At 42.8% G+C, this 20,203-nt stretch overlaps 1 protein-coding gene and 1 pseudogene across 1 annotated transcript in view; one reads left to right on the top strand and one right to left on the bottom strand.

The window, feature by feature from the left end:
* The window catches only part of LOC138723249 (serine/threonine-protein kinase TNNI3K-like), a 74,430-nt pseudogene extending 56,684 nt beyond the window's left edge, over positions 1 to 17,746 (top strand).
* The window catches only part of LOC138723184 (tRNA wybutosine-synthesizing protein 3 homolog), a 299,594-nt gene that overhangs the window by 156,186 nt on the left and 123,205 nt on the right, over positions 1 to 20,203 (bottom strand). The gene's annotated exons all lie outside the window — the stretch shown is intronic.

Genomic DNA, 20,203 nt, shown 5'->3' with positions numbered 1-20,203 from the left:
AGTGGACATTGGCAGTTACCTGGTGAGCAATCTTCCATTTAAAATATGTTTTGCAAGGCCCAGGGAGCAAGAGGGAACTCTCTGACATCTGAAGATCCTTTGAAGTTATTTTTCACAGATGATATTCAGTTCACACCCAGAAAAGTGTTGGCATGTGTGCTTTGGATAGAGTTTTGTGAGGAAAGACAGGGGTATAGATGTCTGGGGATTATAGACATGAAACTAGATTTAGAAAATGAACCAATGCATCCTGCATAGAAAAACAATGCAAAGATGACACTTGCATGAAGAAATGGCGTGTTATGATTATGAACACCCAGGTATCAAATACAGGAGATGTTGACTGGCATTCTGCAGTTTACTATTGTTGCCCTGATCCATAAACAAGAACAAATGGATAGAATATTTTTGTAGGTAGATTGCCATTGATTCCTCTCATGGCTTATAGTTGCTCTGACCCAGAGGAAAGGCAGAATATGACCAACCAGTCAAAACACAAAATACTTGGAATTTCAAGGATATCACACAATAGCGATGGAAAGCATCACCAAGTTCAGAGTTTTGGGGAGAACCCAAACCCTTTTTTGTTTTACTCATTTTTGAGACGAATGGATTGTCATTGTTCTATTCTGCCATTGTAAAGTACTTTTAAACAGATTTATATTTTTAGATTAAGAAAAAGCCCATTGACAGTGAAAGGAAAGCCCAAACCGTATTGACACAAACTTTATAAAGTATTATAGAAGTATACAGAGGCACGCTGTGTTTCTCCCTTTCTTTGTATAAGCCTGACCCAATTAAACTGGTGGAATAAATCCTATTAACCTTGGTAAGATGAGATTTTGCCAATAGGTCATACATCACTTGCATTACCTTTGGCAGAAAAACATAGAGTGCTTTTCATTGTTATCTTAATTTGATTTGCATTTGTCTTCTATTCTTGGTGTCAGCTAGGCAAAAGATGAATCTAGTAGTGTCTGATTCATGCTTCCAAAACCTTGTTGGAGTGGAATCAAAATTAGGCAAACTGTGTTTGCCCCTCCTATCCACAGGCAGTTACAATATCAGAGAATCTGATATTAACATTCTGAAACATCATTATGCAGACAAAAGCTGCAATGAGGACAGATGATGGCTGAAATTAATCTTTTCTTATGATGAATACTGTGATGAGAACAGGATATGGTTAAAAAAATTAGACAGTTCTTGTCACAATCTCGTGGTTGCAATCTTACAGTTCCCTGCATATTCCATATTCACATCATTTTTAAAGTGTCGGGCAAACCAAGGATTTTACTTAGCTATTGATAGGAGTTCAAAATACATTTGTTGTGACTTGAAAAACTTTTGCTCAAAAAGAATGAGAGATTAATCATGGGTTCACTAAACCTGTAAAGTCAATTAGGAAACCACGGTGGCAATTTAGTCTTAGTCAGTAGTGTCTTGCACTTATCGAAAGGCACTTACTAGATTTTTTACTAAAGAAACATTTACATATAATTTTTGTAACAGAAACAGATGTGGGTTATTTTAAGACGTCTGAGTCTGTTACCACCTTCTCTACAACTCAAGTATACCTATCATCCTCTTAATTTTTTCTTAAAAGTGAGTGGAAAGTTAACTTATTCCCCACCCCATTCCCCCATCCACCACCCGCCAAGCCTCATTTTTAGGGTTTAAACTGAGTTAGATTGTTTTCATCTATGCTCAGCCTTAACAGTAATGTGTTTCTGTTGGTTGTTCATTTGCAGCGGCGGCAGCAGCCGACATGGCGTATCACCACATCCGCCCACCCATCGGATACTCCATCCCCAAGCCCATCTCTACCCTGCTGATGAGGGGCTGGAATGCCTGTCCCGAGGTGAGTGTCCTGCTTCGCACAGCCAGAAAGGCAAGACAGCAGGAAAGTGGGTGTTTCTGCTTTGACTAGCCAGTCTGACTTCATGAGGCTTCACTAAAAACCCCACCTACCGGTGCAGCAAACCCTAAGACAGGGAAATCATATGTCAAAAAATCCAGAAGAGTTGGTCAGCTTTGGAGGAAAGTAAATTAAGGTTTAGCCATGCAACCAAGCTTTATGTAGTTATGTAACTTCGATTGTGTCTTGAGTTATTATTGAATGAGTAGAAAAATGCTTGCTGCTTTCAGATATTTGTAGGTATTTTCTACAAATTCTTTTTTATTTCCATATAAAAATGGAATCTCTACCACTACAAAGTGAGCCAAATTACCCTGGAGTGTGTAAACTTCTGACTATTTATTTATATTTACTTGTCTCTGTGTTTATTGCTTTTAAATAAATATATTTTTCTCCTCTCAAACACAGAGTAGATAAGACCAATGAGGACACGTTGCCTGGTCCAAGAGACTAGTCCTGATAAGATGATCTTTTAGTGATTCCAAACCAACAGTTTGGAAGTTTAAGAAATAAAGAATTAGGAATTTTTTGAATCTGCCCAGAACTCCTTCTGTGTTTACATTTAGTTCCTGAACAGCAGCCCTAGTTAAGTGTTTGGAAAGCATGCAGTGATCGATTATCAGATTGCCACAAAGGCATCTAAAAGTAGTCTATCAGGGTGTGAGGGGAAGGGCAACTGTCCTGGAGAAAGCCAAACATGAGGCCTTGCCACCAGGAACTTAACAGGTGCCTGTGCTTTATTAGGGAAAGAGGACCAGAAAACTTAGTGAGCAATGTGGATTGGAGATAGAATTTAATAGAGACTGGAAGATTTTGTACTTTCCATCAAGCAAACAGTAGTAAGCCAAGCACTGAAACGTTTTAAGTACTGCAACTTGTACATTACAGAGAGCAGACTTGGTTTTGAGAACTGTAAATGTAAATTTTTACATTAAATTCATGAGATACGTTCCAGGTCATGAACACCACTGGCTGCTCTGATCAGCGAACGTTTCTTGAGTTGTCTTTCTCTCACTTATATTCAGTGCGGTTCTGTTTGGCTCCAAGATGACCAGATGTGGTTTCTGTCTGATTCTTCCCATTACCAAAACCACAATTCAGATAATTGAGTAAAATTGAGGTGAATTACTTTTAATTTTTTAGAATATTTTAATCACAATCTATTTTCTGAGTTTGGGCTTCTTGAACTCTTCCAACACAATGATGCTAGTAACTTTCAGGAAAGCTGTGGTAACTTATCTGCAGTTTTGCAGAAAGGAAAAGAAGAGTCATAACTGTTTTTTCCTCACTTTCTTTTACCTCTAAAGGTGAAGCATTAGCATATTCCACAGATGGTAGGTACAATATAGCATTAGTAGTAGAGTTTTCATCTTCATTTTTTCTGCAAGGAATTAAAGGCATTTCACTTTCTGTCTAAAAACTACCATTTCTAATTCTAGCAAACAAGCCTCTTCCTGTTCCTCCAGTGGCACTTCACCTTCTTTGAGTATGTGGTAGTTTTGATAAGGTGGATAGTTTTGGAAGCCTTGCAAATCCTACATATCTTCTTTATGCACAGAACTGTTAATCTGAAGACTGGTATAACTGCCTAGTAATATATTTCCATTTTCTGCAGAACTGAGGATACTGGGTAGACCAGGTGTAAATTATCAATTTTTTATAGTTTTGGCACGTTTTGCACTTCCTAACATCCACAATTTATAGCATATTTTTTGTTTTGATATCTGTGATTATTTGTGTGTCCAAAAAGTCCTTCCTGAATCCTTGACATTTCTACTATAGTTAAGTTTTTGTTCTGGATTTTGCATTCTTGTCTTTGGCTGAAGCATTGTGCTGTATTTTCAAAACCTCACTCTTCACACAGTTCAATTCCAGAACGTTTTCTTCCATCTGATAAGGGTTGCTTTTCATCATACTGTACTCTCCTGTTATTCTGCTCCTGACTTTTCTTCTTACCTTTCTCCACCTTTATGGTTTGTGGTTTTTTCTTGTAGAATAATTCTGGAACTTAGTACACTTTCTGTGTTTGCAGGTAAGACTGTTTCCTGGTAACAGAGAAACATTTTTGCCTACTTCTGGCAATCCACATGGATCACCAGTTTATGGTCTGTAAAATGGTACCATCTTTTGCACATCACACTCCTTTAATTCTGGCAGTGGCTTCCAATGAAATGCCTATTCTTATGGAGTTTTAAGCTGCCTTCTGTTTTTGATGAAGACTGCCATGCTTTGATTGTTAAATACTTTTAAAGCAACTCCTTTGTAAGGATTTCATACATTCTGCTAAATGTGTCATTCCCAATGTCTTCTAAATGACAAAATGGAATTTATCACAATGAGGATGATGATGATTATTATTATTATTATTATTATATAGATTAAATAGCTGTTTGGGATGTTTATCTAGGTGGTACAAAATAGCCTTTCTAGTTGCAGCATAACATCAACCATTTAGGTAATATCTGAACCCAGGAATGATAAGACATTATCACCTTAGACCACTACGACGATGACACTCTGATGTTATGGCCACATTTAATAACATCCAATAAAATTAACCGATTGCATTTGAAAGCCCTTCCTGCAGTACAGAGATATCAACATCATCAAGAGCCAGGACTGGGGATGAAGGGAGTATAGAAATGCAGCATTTTGAAGATACAAACTTTTAAGAAAGGTTTAAGATTGGTACAATTTTATTAAGGTGACTTTCAGGGGGATTTGCTCAAAGAAGACAATCCCTGTCTTGGGAGCAGAAGAGTAGACCTACAGAGAGACATTGGAAGAAGGATGTGGGATGGTAGAAACTCTTGCCTCTGAGATGGTGATACAAAACAAATTCTTTTATTAGGTAGAATTTATTTAAACCAACATAAACTATTGCTTTTTAAACTGTCTTCAAATGCAAAGGAACATCATTCAGTGCATTAGTTCAAAAACACTTTAAAAATCATAGACTCATAGAATCACCAGGTTGGAAAAGAGACACTGGATCATCGAGTCCAACCATTCCTATCAGTCACTGAACCATGCCCCTCAGCACCTCATCCACCTGTCCTTTAAACACCTCCAGGGAAGGTGACTCAACCACCTCCCTGGGCAGCCTGTTCAAGTGCCCAATGACCCTTTCCATGAAATTTTTTTTTCTAATGTCCAGCTTGAACCTCCCCTGGCAGAGCTTGAGGCCATTCCCTCTTGTCCTGTCCCCTGTCACTTGGGAGAAGTGACAAAAAAAAAAAAAAGCTTTTGCATCTCTGGCAGAAGTTTCCAAATCTACTCCATCACAGTTACAAAACCACGGTATGTTTCTTGCTTTCATTCTTAAAGTGGCAGAGGATCCCCTTTGTGACTCCTTCCACAGAGAGCATTTCAGAATGCTGCTCTGGTACTGTATTATTCTAAAAATAACCTCTCGCTGTTAAAGTTATTCAAATGCCACTCTATCAATAGCATTCTCATACTCAGGAGTGCTGTGAATGTATGAGTAATTTGAAGGAGTGTAAGGGTGCTCTTTAAAGGCAATTTTCTTGCCGATTAAAAATATCCATCAGCTTTCAGAAGACAGAGTCGGAAAATCTTGAAGTTTGTACTGTTCCTCTGCTTTCTTTTTATAAGCAGAGAAATGTACTAATATACTACTTTCCTGTCCCTGTCTTATATTAGTCCAATATAATCCACTATAGGTTTTCATTTTAGCCTGACTGCAAGGTTAGGAATCCATGGCTACCACCTACTTAGACTTGCTCATGAATACTTTGATATTTTTATAGCCACATATGCCAGTGTACAGGAGGTATAACATGTCCCTGAATTTTGCTAATGACCACTGATTCACTCAGGTATGTCCTCAATAAATGCACGATGATGGAAAATCAAACTCTATTTTTACTTCTGTGTTTTGAGTTTCATTCTGATTCTTACCTTACAGTTCTTTCTTTTCCTTCTGAAAAGAATCCACCGTTATCAATCTTTGAAAGGTCATGCAGTGCTGTAGTCTGTAAATCTCCCCACTGCCTCTGATTGCTTGTGTTAGTAGCAGGTCTGTAGAAATCCTCTTTCAGGGCCTCTGCTTCATCATTCACAGGCACGTTTCTGAAAAGCTCTTGAGAGAACAACTCTATCAATATGCCCTTGAAGCTTGAGATTGAGCCACTCCTTTTGTGATCAGTGTACTTCTGAACACGCCTTAGTGATGTCTGTAGGCATATGGACATTTTATTCGCAGTTAACATTGCACGAAGCCTATAATCTTGTAGAAAGTGCCATTTTTCTTTGTCAGATCCAACAATAGATATGGCTACAACTTCACTACCTGAGCTAAGCAGTGGTTAGCGGATTCCATAGTAAGATAATGTTCACACTGGGCTGCATCTGGAGTTTTTTGATGTGAGTTCATTTGCTCGACCTTGTTCAAGTTTCCAGTTAAAAAGGCCAAGACTAAACAAGAGAGACTAACATCTCCTGTGACAAATAGGAAATTTAAAAGGCAAAATTGCATACATAAGCATATTGTTAGGAAAATACAAACTTGAAAATACTCTGGTGGTCTCCTTGTAACATACAGTGGCTGAAAATTGAGAGTGGATAATAAAATCAATTACAGCCTTCTGCTGTATCATCTCACAGGCAGCAAACGCACACATATCCACTTGCAACACTGGATAAGATTTTTCAGCCAGCCTATCAGATGCAAGGCAGTGGCAGCTCTGCAGGCATATTCTGCAACAGTGCAGAGATCTCATTAGTCCCTACAGCTAATCACCCAACAACAGTCCCTCAGACTTTATCCAGATAATGCATCCTGAGTAACAGCATATGAGTACAATTTGTTCACATGTAATTCGGGCCATGTAGACCCTACAGAGCTTCGCACTTAACATTGAGCTGAGTTTATCAGGCATTTATCACTAATGCATCTCAGCCTCCTGTCAGGGCTGCTAGCATTGTAAATGACACAATAGTGGACCAGAATTTCCCTGCTCTTTTGAAGAATTGCTCCACCAGAAAATTTCTTCACTGCCTTGCAGAACTGATAGTTCCACTTGCTGGCACGTGGCTTAGTAAAACTGGTGTAGCCAAAGACAAGGAAGTCTCATCCGCAAAAGAAAGCTCACTGGAAACACATGATGATGGTCTAGGAGGTGAAAGAGAAAATACTGTGCCTTTTGAAAACTTGGAACAGACCTTGCAGTCTGTAGCGAGAGAGGGAGCAAGACTCTGAGGTCAAAGGCTGCATGAGTAGCAATAACAGATGCAAAGCCACGATTAGCCTAAGCAATAGGAATACTTGAAGCTAAGAAAACAACCATTGGGCTCCAAGATGGGCTGTCACATTTTGCTTTGCTTCCTCAGCAGCTTTTGTCCAAGCATGGAGTATACCGAACCTTCCTGAGCCTGATTGCTTACATGGGATCTCAGCCTTGGGTGATTTGACTGCAGGCAGTGATATGGCTGCAGGCAAAATTTTAAACTGTCAGATGAAAGAGCATGTTCAAAGATGGCTTTTGGCAGGTGTAGAGAAACGAGAGTTAGCCCACAGGAACAAGTGTTCCCTCACTACAGTGGGAGAGGGAAATGTAGGTGACAAGCGTGAAGTGTTGTATGGGACTTCAGGAGATAAAACACCACAACTACCTTAAGAAGCTAAAAGATGTGACAGCTACGTGTGTTACCTTGGGTCTCCCATTCAAAACTAATGCTGAATGCTCACCAGTGGCTCAGGTTGTTAATGCACTGACCAAGAAGCCACACTGATCTCCAAGCAAGGAAACCATCTCTGCAGGACCCCAGCCCTTTTTCTTCATCCTGTGGGGTCTTTCAATTTCCTGGAATTGCTCCTTTTGACTGGGGCACAGAACATCTTAAAAGCACTTCTGACTTGTCCTAAGCATCCCCTAAGGGATGCTGAAGGTGTCAGGTTTTACAGGAGCAGCTGTAAAAGAGGAATAGGAACACAATTTACAAGTTGTAGAAGTATTCTTGTTCTTGATCTCCATTTCCTAATGTAGCTTTCATCCTAAAAAGATCATATTTGTGAACTTTGGAGCTGGGAAATCTTTTTTTTTTCACTTGTTCCAATACAAAGAAAGTGGTTCTCTTGTATTATTGAGGGCAAAAAATAATTACTCGTTGCTTTTTACTCTCTGAAATTCCAGGAAGGTGCCTGTTCCTTTAATATTGATTTATTCAAAGAGTACTCTCACTATGTTGGCTATTCGCTAAATATCAAGTGTTAAATATATTTTGGTACTAAAAAAGAACAAATAGATTCAGCTGTAAATCTTTCCCCTTCTGCTTTGCAGAAATCACATTCTGGTGTCCTCTGGCTCTGCCCTCAGTGTCTGCAGAGACAGATGAGGGGTCACTTACAGGACCTCTCTGTAGCAAGGCCATTCCAGCTGTTGCCTGGAGAATGTAGGACATCAGCTCATGTGCATGTGGAGGGTCTCTTGGATAATCACCTATGAAAGCATTAACAGTTCCAGAGGTGACACCAATTTTTGCATTTCCCCTTGAAACCTGCCAATAGCAGTGATTGATAATGGTGTAGCCAACTCCCAGCGTAAGACTTCGTGAATACATGGCAAGACTCCAACCAATGATAAGGGAAGTTCTGTGATGAGGATACTATGGGAAGTACGGGAAGATGAGAAAGGTTGGCAGTGACAACCACACTCTTCCTTGCCAGCCTCAGGTGGCAAAAATGCTGAAATTTCGTAGAATCACAAAATCACCAGTTTGGAAAAGACCTCTTGGATCATTGAGTCCAATGATTCCTATCTGCCACTAAACTGTGTCCCTAAGCACCTCATCTACCTGTCTTTTAAATACCTCCAGGGATGGTGACTCTACCACCTCCCTGGGCAGCCTGATGACCCTTTCTGTGAAAAATTTCATTCTGATATCTAGTCTGAACCTCCCCTGGTGTAGCTTGAGGCCATTCCCCCTTGTCCTGTCCGCTGTCACTTAGGACAGAAAGAGAGTCTGGGAGTTAATGGTGATGCCCAGTGGCTCCCTCTCTCCACTCTGAACTGCATTCTCTCTGTCAGTGCCCAGTTCTGTTGGTCTGTCCACGTGCATTGCCCAGCTCACTACCATCATCTCTGCCTCCCAGCCCTCCACCAGCCTCCTGTTTCATCCAGGCACTTGATGGCTTTTCAGAATCATCATGTAATTCTCCTGTTTCTCCTGTGCATCTAATTACCAGACTTTTTTTTTTTTTCCTATGCCATGACATGACATATTTGTTCAAAAAACTGAAAGCCATCTGTTCTATTATATTTCAAAATTACTACATTTATTATTATTATTATTGCTGCTGGTTTGGGATGCATTTTTCATTGCTTAGGGAAGTAAGAAAGCAATAAAACTTCAAGGCAGGCAAGGCACGAGCCAATAACGTATGCATTCCACATGCATAGATTGCTCAGAGTGGTTCATTCCCATCAGCAATGTCACCGCTGATCTTAAAATGGGCCTCTCTGATTCCAGCTCCCTAAACTCTTTATGAGTCTTCCTACTATTCTGATTTTCCCACTGCATGATATGGAATCCAATTTTCAGAGTCTTTAAATAGTAAGAACAATGAATATTCCTTTCCTAGCTGATATCCTGGGAATTTTCATGTGGAGCTCTGATTAGTGCTGATAAAGACAATCCTCAGATATGTGTTACAATTAATTAACTCTTCTTTAGGATAGAAAGCAACTGTACTGCAAATATCAAAAATGTGTGTTGCATCTGCTGCAATTACTGTCTCATGTTTGCAGGTCAGGAGTCAGTTTAAGAATGAGTTATTGCAGTGCAGTTGTTGCTGCAGCACCTTTCTAACGAGCTGTAATTGTGACTAGTTTGTAAGGACCAGACAAGTCAGTCTGATTGTGCCAATGAACTCCATAGCAACAGCATTTAACCAAATACAGTGCACAACTGTCCTCTTGTGCTGTTAAAAAATGGTGGTTAATGAAAGATTGTTTGATGTGGGCTTTTGCAGTTTGTTGCTACGTCTGCTTTAGAGAGAACGTGAACTAACTAAGGCAAGATTGCACAACCACCATCATCCTCACACTGATAGCCTTCAGGGCCATAGACAGGTTTAATGGTGCTTGACATGATCCAAGGTAAGGGACACCAGTGACTTTCTCCTAACTGGTCTATATAGCTCTTTCCTTATATTGAGGGTCAAAGCTTCCAAAGTAGGTTTGACAACCAGCTATTTCTAGATGTTATGTGCCAGCTGTATCTCCTGACTGGGTGGATTAGATACAGACCTGTCTATTTGCACATGAAAATGCAGCAATAGATATGTATGTGGGCACTTGTGCTAGTTGAGATGAGTCAAGGCTGTCTCACTAATAATCTTACTGCTCTGGCAGTCAAAGAATCACAGAATCACAGAATAACCAGGTTAGAAGAGACCCACCGGATCATCGAGTCCAACCGTTCCCATCAAACACTAAACCATATCCCTCAGCACCTCATCCACCCGTGCCTTAAACGCCTCCAGGGAAGGTGACTCAACCACCTCCCTGGGCAGCCTGTTCCAGTGCCCAATGACCCTTTCTGTAAAGAATTTTTTCCTAACGTCTAGCCTAAACCTCCCCTGGCGGAGCTTGAGGCCATTCCCTCTTGTCCTGTCCCCTGTCACTTGGAAGAAGAGGCCAGCACCCTCCTCTCTACAACGTCCTTTCAGGTAGTTGTAGAGAGCAATGAGGTCTCCCCTCAGACTCCTCTTCTCCAGGCTAAACAACCCCAGCTCTCTCAGCCGCTCCTCAAAAGGCCTGTTCTCCAGCCCCTTCACCAGCTTTATTGCTCTTCTCTGGACTCGTTCCAGAGCCTCAACATCCTTCTTATGGTGAGGGGCCCAGAACTGAACACAGGATTCAAGGAGCGGTCTCACCAGTGCCGAGTACAGAGGGAGGATAACCTCCCTGGACCTGCTGGTCACGCCGTTTCTGATACAAGCCAAGATGCCATTGGCCTTCTTGGCCACCTGGGCACACTGCTGGCTCATATTCAGTCGGTTGTCAACCAACACCCCCAGGTCCCTCTCCTCCAGGCAGCTTTCTAGACAGACTTCTCCCAGTCTGTAGCACTGCATAGGGTTGTTGTGCCCCAAGTGCAGGACCCAGCATTTGGCCTTGTTAAACCTCATGCCATTGGACTCTGCCCAGCGGTCCAGCCTGTTCAGATCCCTTTGCAGAGCCTCCCGACCCTCCAGCAGATCGACACTTCCACCCAGCTTAGTGTCATCCGCAAACTTGCTAAGGGTGCACTCGATGCCTTCATCCAGATCATTGATGAAGACATTGAACAGGGCTGGACCCAGCACTGAGCCCTGGGGAACCCCACTTGTCACTGGCCTCCAGCTGGATTTCACACCATTTCCCACCACTCTCTGGGCCCGGCCAGCCAACCAGTTTTCCACCCAGGAGAGTGTGCGCCTGTCCAGGCCAGAGGCTGACAGTTTCTCAAGCAGAATGCTGTGAGAAACTGTGTCAAAGGCTTTGCTGAAGTCCAGGAAGACCACATCCACAGCCTTTCCCTCATCCAGCAGCCGAGTCACTTTGTCATAGAAGGCGATCAGGTTAGTCTGGCAAGACCTGCCTTTTGTGAACCCATGTTGACTGGGCCTGATCACCCGGTTCTCTTGCATGTGCCTCATGAGAGCACTCAAGATCACCTGCTCCATGACTTTCCCTGGCACTGAGGTCAGACTGACAGGCCTATAGTTTCCTGGGTCCTCCCTGCGGCCCTTTTTGTAGATGGGCACAACATCAGCCAGCCTCCAGTCCAGTGGGACTTCCCCAGTCTTCCAGGACTGTTGGAAGATGATGGAAAGGGGTTTGGCCAGCACATCCGTCAGCTCCTTCAGTACCCTAGGGTGAATCCCGTCCGGCCCCATAGACTTGTAGCTGTCCAGTCGGGCTAGCAAAGCTCTGACCACCTCCTCTTGGATCACGGGAGCCTCATTATGCTCCTCTAGCTCCTGGGAACACAAGAATTCGGGGTTTGTTCATAACTTCCATGCTTTGACAGTGTTCCTTGGTGACAGAAAATAGAAAGCAGCCAGATGAATATCATCTCTATGAAGCATTTCTCACACAGGTGACTATAGAGATGGGAAGGTCCTTTATATGCTCCTGAGCAGGCATGCTTCTCAGCCAGGCAAGAGGTTCTGTGTGCTCTATGAAGCCATCTCTAAATCTGCCACTGCAGCAGTTGCATGACTGTTTTTGCACATGGCTCCAAACTGCCTGAAAAGTCAAGTAGCATACTCCAGAGGTCGGGAATTCAATTCGCTTGGAAAATGTTCCACAAAGTGGGTTAGCTGCTTTAGAAGATGCATTACAGGGATAGACTTCAGGTTTGGAAACTTTGGCCTAGTCGGTTGATTTATTGGTACTATTCTGGAATTCAAGGTTTTAACTGAACAATGTGGAAGCTTCTGTTCTGATGAATGGGAGCAGATTTTGGAGCCTGTGTAGTTTTCTGGTGTTACGGGAGGCCTTGTTTCATATTAAAGCTTTGTATTACTGAACCAGGTACTCTGACTTTGAATATCCTACCAGAAACAGTGTCCTGGATTTGTGCCCTGGAGTCCCTTTTCGGTTTGGACTAGCTTAGGAAGACAGATTATGTGCCTAAACCTGTCCTTGTCCTGGATACCCAAGAGCTTTCTTACCTGGTTTAGTGAACTAAAGCACATGCTTGGTGTTCCACCAAGACAGCATACGGGGGAGGTTTGTGTGACTTTGGTGAATGATTTGCCACTTTTGGTGAGCTTTGCCCCTTACTGTGCTCCTTACTCATCATGTACGTATATCAAGGTGAGAACAGTGAATAATGGATAAAGTATATTTGCAGCACAGGGTGTAGCTAATTTATTTGTTGTTATTAGTGTTTCCTGGATTCTTGAATATGCTCTTGTCTTTGCACTTATGAGCTAATGTGGGAGGTGGGGATGTTTGATTTGTTTTCCATGTAGCTATAAAGTAGCTGCTAATAATCATCAGCATGTAACTTGAATTCTGTTTAAATTTATTAATAAGATGTCATATTAAAATGTTGACTTAAGTGAGCGCTATGTAATGAATATAGTCACTGTCTCTTGTTAGCATTTCTACAGCTCATTTAGCCCAAATGAAAAAAAATCTTTTCCGAATCCTAATGCACCGTCTTTCTCATCAGTATCAGCCCAACATCATTTAATCTTGCTGATGTTTTAGAATTGTGTGTCAGAATCATAAGGCAATTGATAGTTCAACCAGCCAGTGGATGGATTGAACTTTACACAGGATGTGGGCTAAAACTTTTTAAAATGATCTGTATTAAAGGTGTTTTGCTACCATTCTTGGTAACAAAGGTTTTGAGTTATTTTTGGGAGCCTTGGAATAGTCTCTGGAGGGCCACTGCATAGAGAAAAATAAAGTAGTGTTATCACCCTCTCATCATGGAAGGTTTGTTGTGCAACCAACAGCCTACCCAAACCACCAACACAAATCTGCAGTACTGATGTAAATTCATCAAAGAGATTAATGATCAGTTCTTTCAGCGTCTCTCTTAGCTCTCTGGTGTCTATAATAACCCTCAACACAGTGATGGCTCCTGGGCATACCATTCAAGAGGATGGACCGTATGCTATTTTTTTAAATTGAGCAAACCTTCTGACCTGTGAATCCTTGCTGAGACCCAGTAAAAACTGAAAAAAAAAAAAAAATACAGAGTGATAGAAAATGGAGCATATCTGCATGGATTTTACTGGATGTCTATGAAATGATTCCGAATGTGAAAATGTATCTTTTCTTTGCCTTTAATTTCATTCAAGGATCATCCCAACTGAAAACTAGCTCCCATCTGTCATGTCATTCTTATGATTTATCAGGTACTAGAACATCTGCTTTCCAGAAACTTTTGGCAGCAGTTGCTTCCAAAGGCATACTGACAACCAGAAAATTAGATAGTGTCTCTTATGCAGAGTTTTGCAGTAGCTGTTTTCATTTGTAAGCTTTAGAGTACCTGGGGCTTAGTTCCATATAGTAAATAAACATTGTTTTACTTTTATTAAGTACAACTCTTATGTTACAGTCAGTTCTTCCATGGGCTCTGATGGGCTCTGATCAAGTTCCATTGAAGGTGATAGAGCTTATCACGTGCAATAAATGCAGCATTTCTTGAATATTTTATAGACTAGAGCTCAGGGATACTCTAATGTACTCATATACTGCTCTGTAACATAGTTCTTTATAAAAGGAACTACTGAAATCATCTCACAAAAAAAGTTTCTGAGTTTCTGTCCAGTCACTTGGTGAGATCTCCCTTCTTTCCACTGGTCTTCACTCAGCTAAAGAAGGGCCAACTCTGAGGACTCCTTGTTCCTGTGAAGGACTCTGTTCAGAGGATGGGTTTTGCCATGGTAATTTTCCCCAGTGTTTCCCTAGGCATAAGTTACTTGGAGCGGTGCTTCCTGGAGCCTGAGATTCTTGTGGGAACAGTGTCTTTCCAAGGGGCTTTTTCAAGTGGAGCATTTCAATGTGGCTGTTGGCATTGTGCAGCAGAAAGATTAAAGCAGTCAGAAGAGCAGAAGGCTTTATAGACCAGCTGAGAAGGGAAGCATCCAGGGGACTGTCAAATGTTGGTGAAATTCCCCTCTCTGACAGCTCATCCTTCGCAGAAAGGCCAGTAGGAAAAGTTAGGACGAATGGGCTGAGGTCTGTGCCCCGGGTTTCTGCAGCCCAGCTCATCACAGCTCTTCTTCACCAGCCAGCCCACCACAGCTGGCCTGCAGGGACACACAAGAAGCAACACTGCAGCTCCACCAGAGATATGCTGGCCGGGGCAGCAGAGGAATGTGGACTGTCTCACTGCCTTCAGCCACAACCACAGGGAGAATATATCATGCAGGACACTGCTGATGACACCAGTAAACATCCTTTCCTCTCTCCTTTTCCAGTGTAACTGCAGACAAGGACAAGTCTATGGAACTTAAAATGGACTGATTATTTTCTTTCTTATCATTTTGATAAAGAAAAGAATTTAACACCCATTGTGTTGCTATACTTTCTCACAGAGGGCTAAAACCTGAAGTCTTATTTGTGTATATTATCTCTTTGCTGTCACCTGTAGACGTGAGGGCTGCAGGACTTTGTCCTAAAGCTCTTAAAATATGCCTACCTCTTGTGAGCAATTTTGTTAAGGATGATGTGGCAATGGTAATGAGGAGCTTGTTTAACAGTTATTTAACTAAGCTATTTACAGTACCTCTCTGTCAAATACTATTGTGTGAAATGCTTTCATTAAGCCCAGATTTCCCTGGGAAGGCCGTGTTCTAAACTGCAACAGAACATTGACCAGAAATAGTAAGAAGGAGATTTATTTACTATTCCCCTCAGATACCTGATCCTGTCCCTAGCATGGCCTCCACAAACCCTTGTGCCACATAAAGCTCACAGAGTTGGAGACATGTCCGGGAATGGGTTGAGCAACCTGGGGGAACAGCGCGTAGAGCGGTGCCCATGGAGCGATGCCAGTACACCCACAAGAGAAGGAGGAGGGCAGTTGTAAGTGCAAGTGTCGGTCAGGAGCTTGTCCACTGCTCTTCATAGCTCTTGCTGTGCTCAAAGTCTTCTTCATGGGAAAAGAGGAAGATTATATGATGTATAAGTAGAGCCAATAATTTATTGTTAGCATTTTTGTATTCTCATGGTCTACTCATTATTAGCTAAATTCTAATTGTTACAGAAGAGAATAAAAATGCAGTTAGAGTTGTTATATGCACAAGTTTTAGTTTTGTAGCCTAGTACTGAACTTGCAATTCCCATCAGATTCCCAAGCAAACTGAAGGCAATGCTATGAAATTCAGAGAAAGGGAAATGGAGGGGAGCTGTGACTCATCGCCTACCTGTGAGTCAGTTTAATCACTGCAGATATGCCCCACTTCTGTTATTAACACAGCTGTGCCTTTCCTGTTGTGTTCACAGGGAAGACCAGAATTTTCAGAAGTAGTCACCAAACTAGAAGAATGTCTGTGCAATATTGAGGTAAGACACTGCAGTGTCTGCGTGTGTGCTGTGTGGCTGGGACTACAAGTGAGGAGAGCAGCAGCAGCTGAGGAAAGCAGTGGCTTTGGAGCCTGCAAGCTGCTTGTGCTGCTTTGTCCTATTATTAGCCAATGCATTATGTTTATAAGGCATGTAGTCAATAAGGTTTATATGGGAGGCAAGGACGGGATGTTGCTGGGAGCATCAGGAGCTACTCAGAGGTATACACTGAATGAGGAGCTCGACATGAGGTGTCTATGCACGCTCACAGCCCAGAAGGCCAATCATATCCTGGGCCACATCAAAAGAAGTGTGGCCAGTAGGCCAAGGGAGGTGATTCTGCCCTCTATTCCACTCTTGTGAGACCCCACTTGGAGTACTGTGTCTAGTTCTGGAATCCCCAATATAAGAAGGATATGGAACTGCTGGAACAAGTCCAGAGGAGGGCTTCAAAGATGATCAGAGGGCTGGAGCACCTCTGCTATGAGGACAGGCTGAGAGAACTGGGGTTGTTCAGCCTCGAGTAGAGAAGGCTCCGAAGACACCATATAATAGCCTTCCAGTACCTAAAGGAGACATACAAGAAAGATAGGGAGGGACATTTTACAAGGGCATGTAGTGATAGGCCGAGGGGGAACGGCTTTAATTTGGAGGGGGGAAGACAGACTTTAAGAAGAAATTCTTCACATTGAGAGTGGTGAGGTGCTGGCACAGGTTCCCAGGGAAGCTGTGGCTGTCCCATCCCTGGAGGTGTTCAAGGCCAGGCTGGATGGGGCCTTGGGCAGCCTGATCTAATGGGTGGTGTCCCTGGACATGGCAGTGACGCTGGAACTGGATGATCTTCTCAATCTCTTCCAACTCAAACCATTCTATAATTCTATGTAATAACAGTGCCTTTTTTTTAAAATCTAGTTAATGTCTCCAGCTTCCAGCAACAGCAGTGGTTCTCTGTCTCCCTCTTCATCTTCAGACTGTCTTGTTGCACGAGGAGGTCCTGGCCGTAGCCACGTTGCAGCACTGCGTAGTCGGTTTGAGTTGGAATATGCCTTGAATGCACGAGCTTATGCTGTCTGGTTGCAGAGGTATGTACCAGTCATGGTAGGGCTAAGGAGAGCATGACTCGGAAAGGGACAGAAAGAGTCCTCCCCAAGACTGCATAGCTCATGTGCCACCAACAGAAAGCCCCTGCAGCAGGGATTGTGGCCAGCTGGGGGATGTGGCTGCATGGGAAGCTAGCAGCAGAAACACACCCTGGGGCTGATCCACTGCCAGAGCCAGCGAAGAAAAGCACTTCTGCAGTCTTGTCCTCTCCTGTAACTGCTGTAGCACATGGCATTTGGATTATCTGAATGCTGTGTGAGCCATCCAACTGCCAAGAAAACAGCTAAGAATTTTCATTTTTTACTATGAGTAACATAAAAATAGCAGACAGTCAAGTCCTACTGTGTATGAGCTCTATATGCAGTACCACTGTTTTATCATGTGAAACAGCAGACCGATGACTGCCTATCCGAGAGGACAGTCATTCACTGTTTTATTGCTTCAGTCTCTGACTATATAGTGTTTTCACAAAATAGACCTTATTATTTTCCTCTGCCTGAAGAAGTGCTTCTTGTCCTTAATAATGGATGACCTTCAATAATGCAAGTGGTACAGTAAATGTATACATGATCCATACCATTGCAGGTCAATCCTCAAAGGGCTTTCCATTTCCAGAAAGGTGGGCAAGAGGTCAGGGGAGTGGATATGTGGATGGGTGGTGGAGAAGCCCTGCAATGCAGAGGAGTAACAGCAGAAAGAATTAGGGAAAGAGGTGAGTGGTCCAGTGAGAGGGAAGTCAGGAGCATTGTGGAGGTGGGTGGGATAGTGAAAGGTGGGTAGAAACAATATTCCAGAGGCATCAGCTGAGCTGGAGGAAGCTTTGCCTGCTCCTTCAGGATATGCCTGATCCACATTAAACTATCTCCAGCCTGCCAGGCAGCTCTCCTACCTCCTCCCACACGTCATACTGTCTGTCCAGGCATCGACAAGCAGCATCTCTATAGGGAACATGAATCCATCCATCCTTCTTAAAGATGTGTCTTAAAGAAGCTGGGAAATTCAGTGGCACAGACCTATCCTGTGCCTCCCAGCTCTTGCATCGGTGGTAGAGTAATAATTGTGTCCCAAGAGAGCCTGAAACAACCAGTCTGTGTCCTGCTGTTGTCAGCTGGTATCAATGTTTCATGTTCTGCTGCATGGACAATTCACTGAACTGCCCTTTCCACTTCATGACTTCACTTTACAGGTTGAAAAGCTAGATTGATCAGTTTTTCCAGAGAAAAAAACTTGAAGAGTAAGTGAAGCTGATAGCATGTCACTTTGCAGTAGTGTAATTCAGTAAACCTAGTCCTATATCCTCCCAAACCTGCACAGACAGACAACGAAAAGGCTGCCTTAGTCTCTCCTCAATAAAAGCCAGAAGCCATGAATACACCCATTAAGTTTAGATAGTCTAGTGGTAACAGACCTTTGGGGGAGTTATATATATCCACAGCATCTAATTAAGTTGATATAAAGTTCTATTTAGTACTGTGCCTTCTACTTGGACCATGAAAAGTGTCAAAGCCTGAGAACTGTGGCAAGTGGTATTTTCAATTAAAAGCCTTCTCATGCACACTCCACGAAGGTAGGCCAAAGGAAAGAACCTCTTTTTAAAGCACAGCACTGAGCTGTTATTCTCATGAAGTACTTAAATCCAGAAGGTCCTTTTCAGTCCTCCACTCAAGTATCAGATACGGTCTGATAGATCTGAGCTCTCCTTCGTATCAAAACTGTCCTGAAGCACCTCTATGGGCTGCACGGCTTCCCTGTGCTGTTGGCAGCATCACTGTAACCATTGCCTTGTCCTTTTAACAGCTCATTGGAAATAAATGGACTAAGGACTAAAGAAGAACAATTTGGGCTTCTTGGGTTTGTGTGTGCTTGGTTTCGGTCCATCAGTAATCTGAGAAGGGCTGGCAGAGGGCAGTCCTGTACGTGATAGCTCCTTAGGATCAGGAATAAACAATGTGTTGGCAGGACAATGGTTTTGGTCAATGATGGGAAGAAAATTCAGTACTATTCTTTCCCAGTGAAACTAATTTGTGGGAATCTGTTAGCATTGATGCACCAAATAAATTACAATGATCCTAGATTGATGCCTAGAGTCGCTTCTAAAATAGTAATGTACAGATAATTGTGAAGCCCCAAACAGTGTGTTTGAGGGAAGCTACTTTGAGAATGGATGAAATGTAAGCATGCGATTCATGTTCTCGCTTCACAACTTTTTCTTGGCTTTTGTTTACTGCAAATGCCAATGGCTGGGCATCAGGTTGATACATTTCATGTTGCTGCCTTTTCCTTCCAATTCTGTGGAAAAAGGTCTCATGGTCTGGAGATGTGACCTTTATCAGTCTTATCTAAACTGACACCTCCGATTTCATTTGCAGCACTGGCCAACACCCTTCTCAGGGTCCGTCTTTGGATGATATGAGAAGAAACTTCCAGTACCCACCAATTGACAAAAATGGTGAGTAAATGCAGACTCTCAATCTAACCTTCATGCCAATCTTTGCTTGTACCAGACTCAGCTGATGCATCCTAGAAGGACCTGGTGGCTGGCATGAAGCCACTTTCAGTATGTGCTTGTCAGGGTGTTACAGGCTTTATCTGAAGGCGTGAAGCAGAAGCAGACCCCAGCTCATTCACCTTCCAGGCCACAATACTACAGTGGGACTACACCTGCTGAGCATGTGATTTTTGGAAAGCCTCCCGCTGCTGTCCCACGGTGCTGCTCCTGCTGCCAGTACCAGCTGATCTCTTTGCCCGAATGTCCTCAGCTGCTCCAGGGCCATGTCACCTCCGCATTTCAGCCCTGACATGTGACCAGGGCTAGTCACAGAGGCTGCTGTGTTTGCTGAACAAACAACAGCACAGCACACATCATCACCTTTGCCTGGTGGCAGCACCACAGACTGTGCTAACACCATTTGCCCAGAGCCACGCAGATATCCTAGATCTCCTTCCCCCCACCCAGTACAAGTGTGAAAATCCAAGAGATGTTTTCTGAAACCATTGCTAGAGGGATCACTATCCCAGAGCACAGCAGTACACCTGGACACAGCAGATGCAAACCCAAATTCACCACCCCTGGAGGTGACGTGTTGATGTGGCTCTTAGGGACATGGTTTAGTGGTGGAGATGCCAGTGTTAGGTTTACAGTTGG

The sequence above is a fragment of the Phaenicophaeus curvirostris genome, chromosome 8 (genome assembly GCF_032191515.1).
Source record: "Phaenicophaeus curvirostris isolate KB17595 chromosome 8, BPBGC_Pcur_1.0, whole genome shotgun sequence".
NCBI lineage: Eukaryota > Metazoa > Chordata > Aves > Cuculiformes > Cuculidae > Phaenicophaeus > Phaenicophaeus curvirostris.
This window is presented reverse-complemented; position numbering and strand designations above follow the sequence as displayed.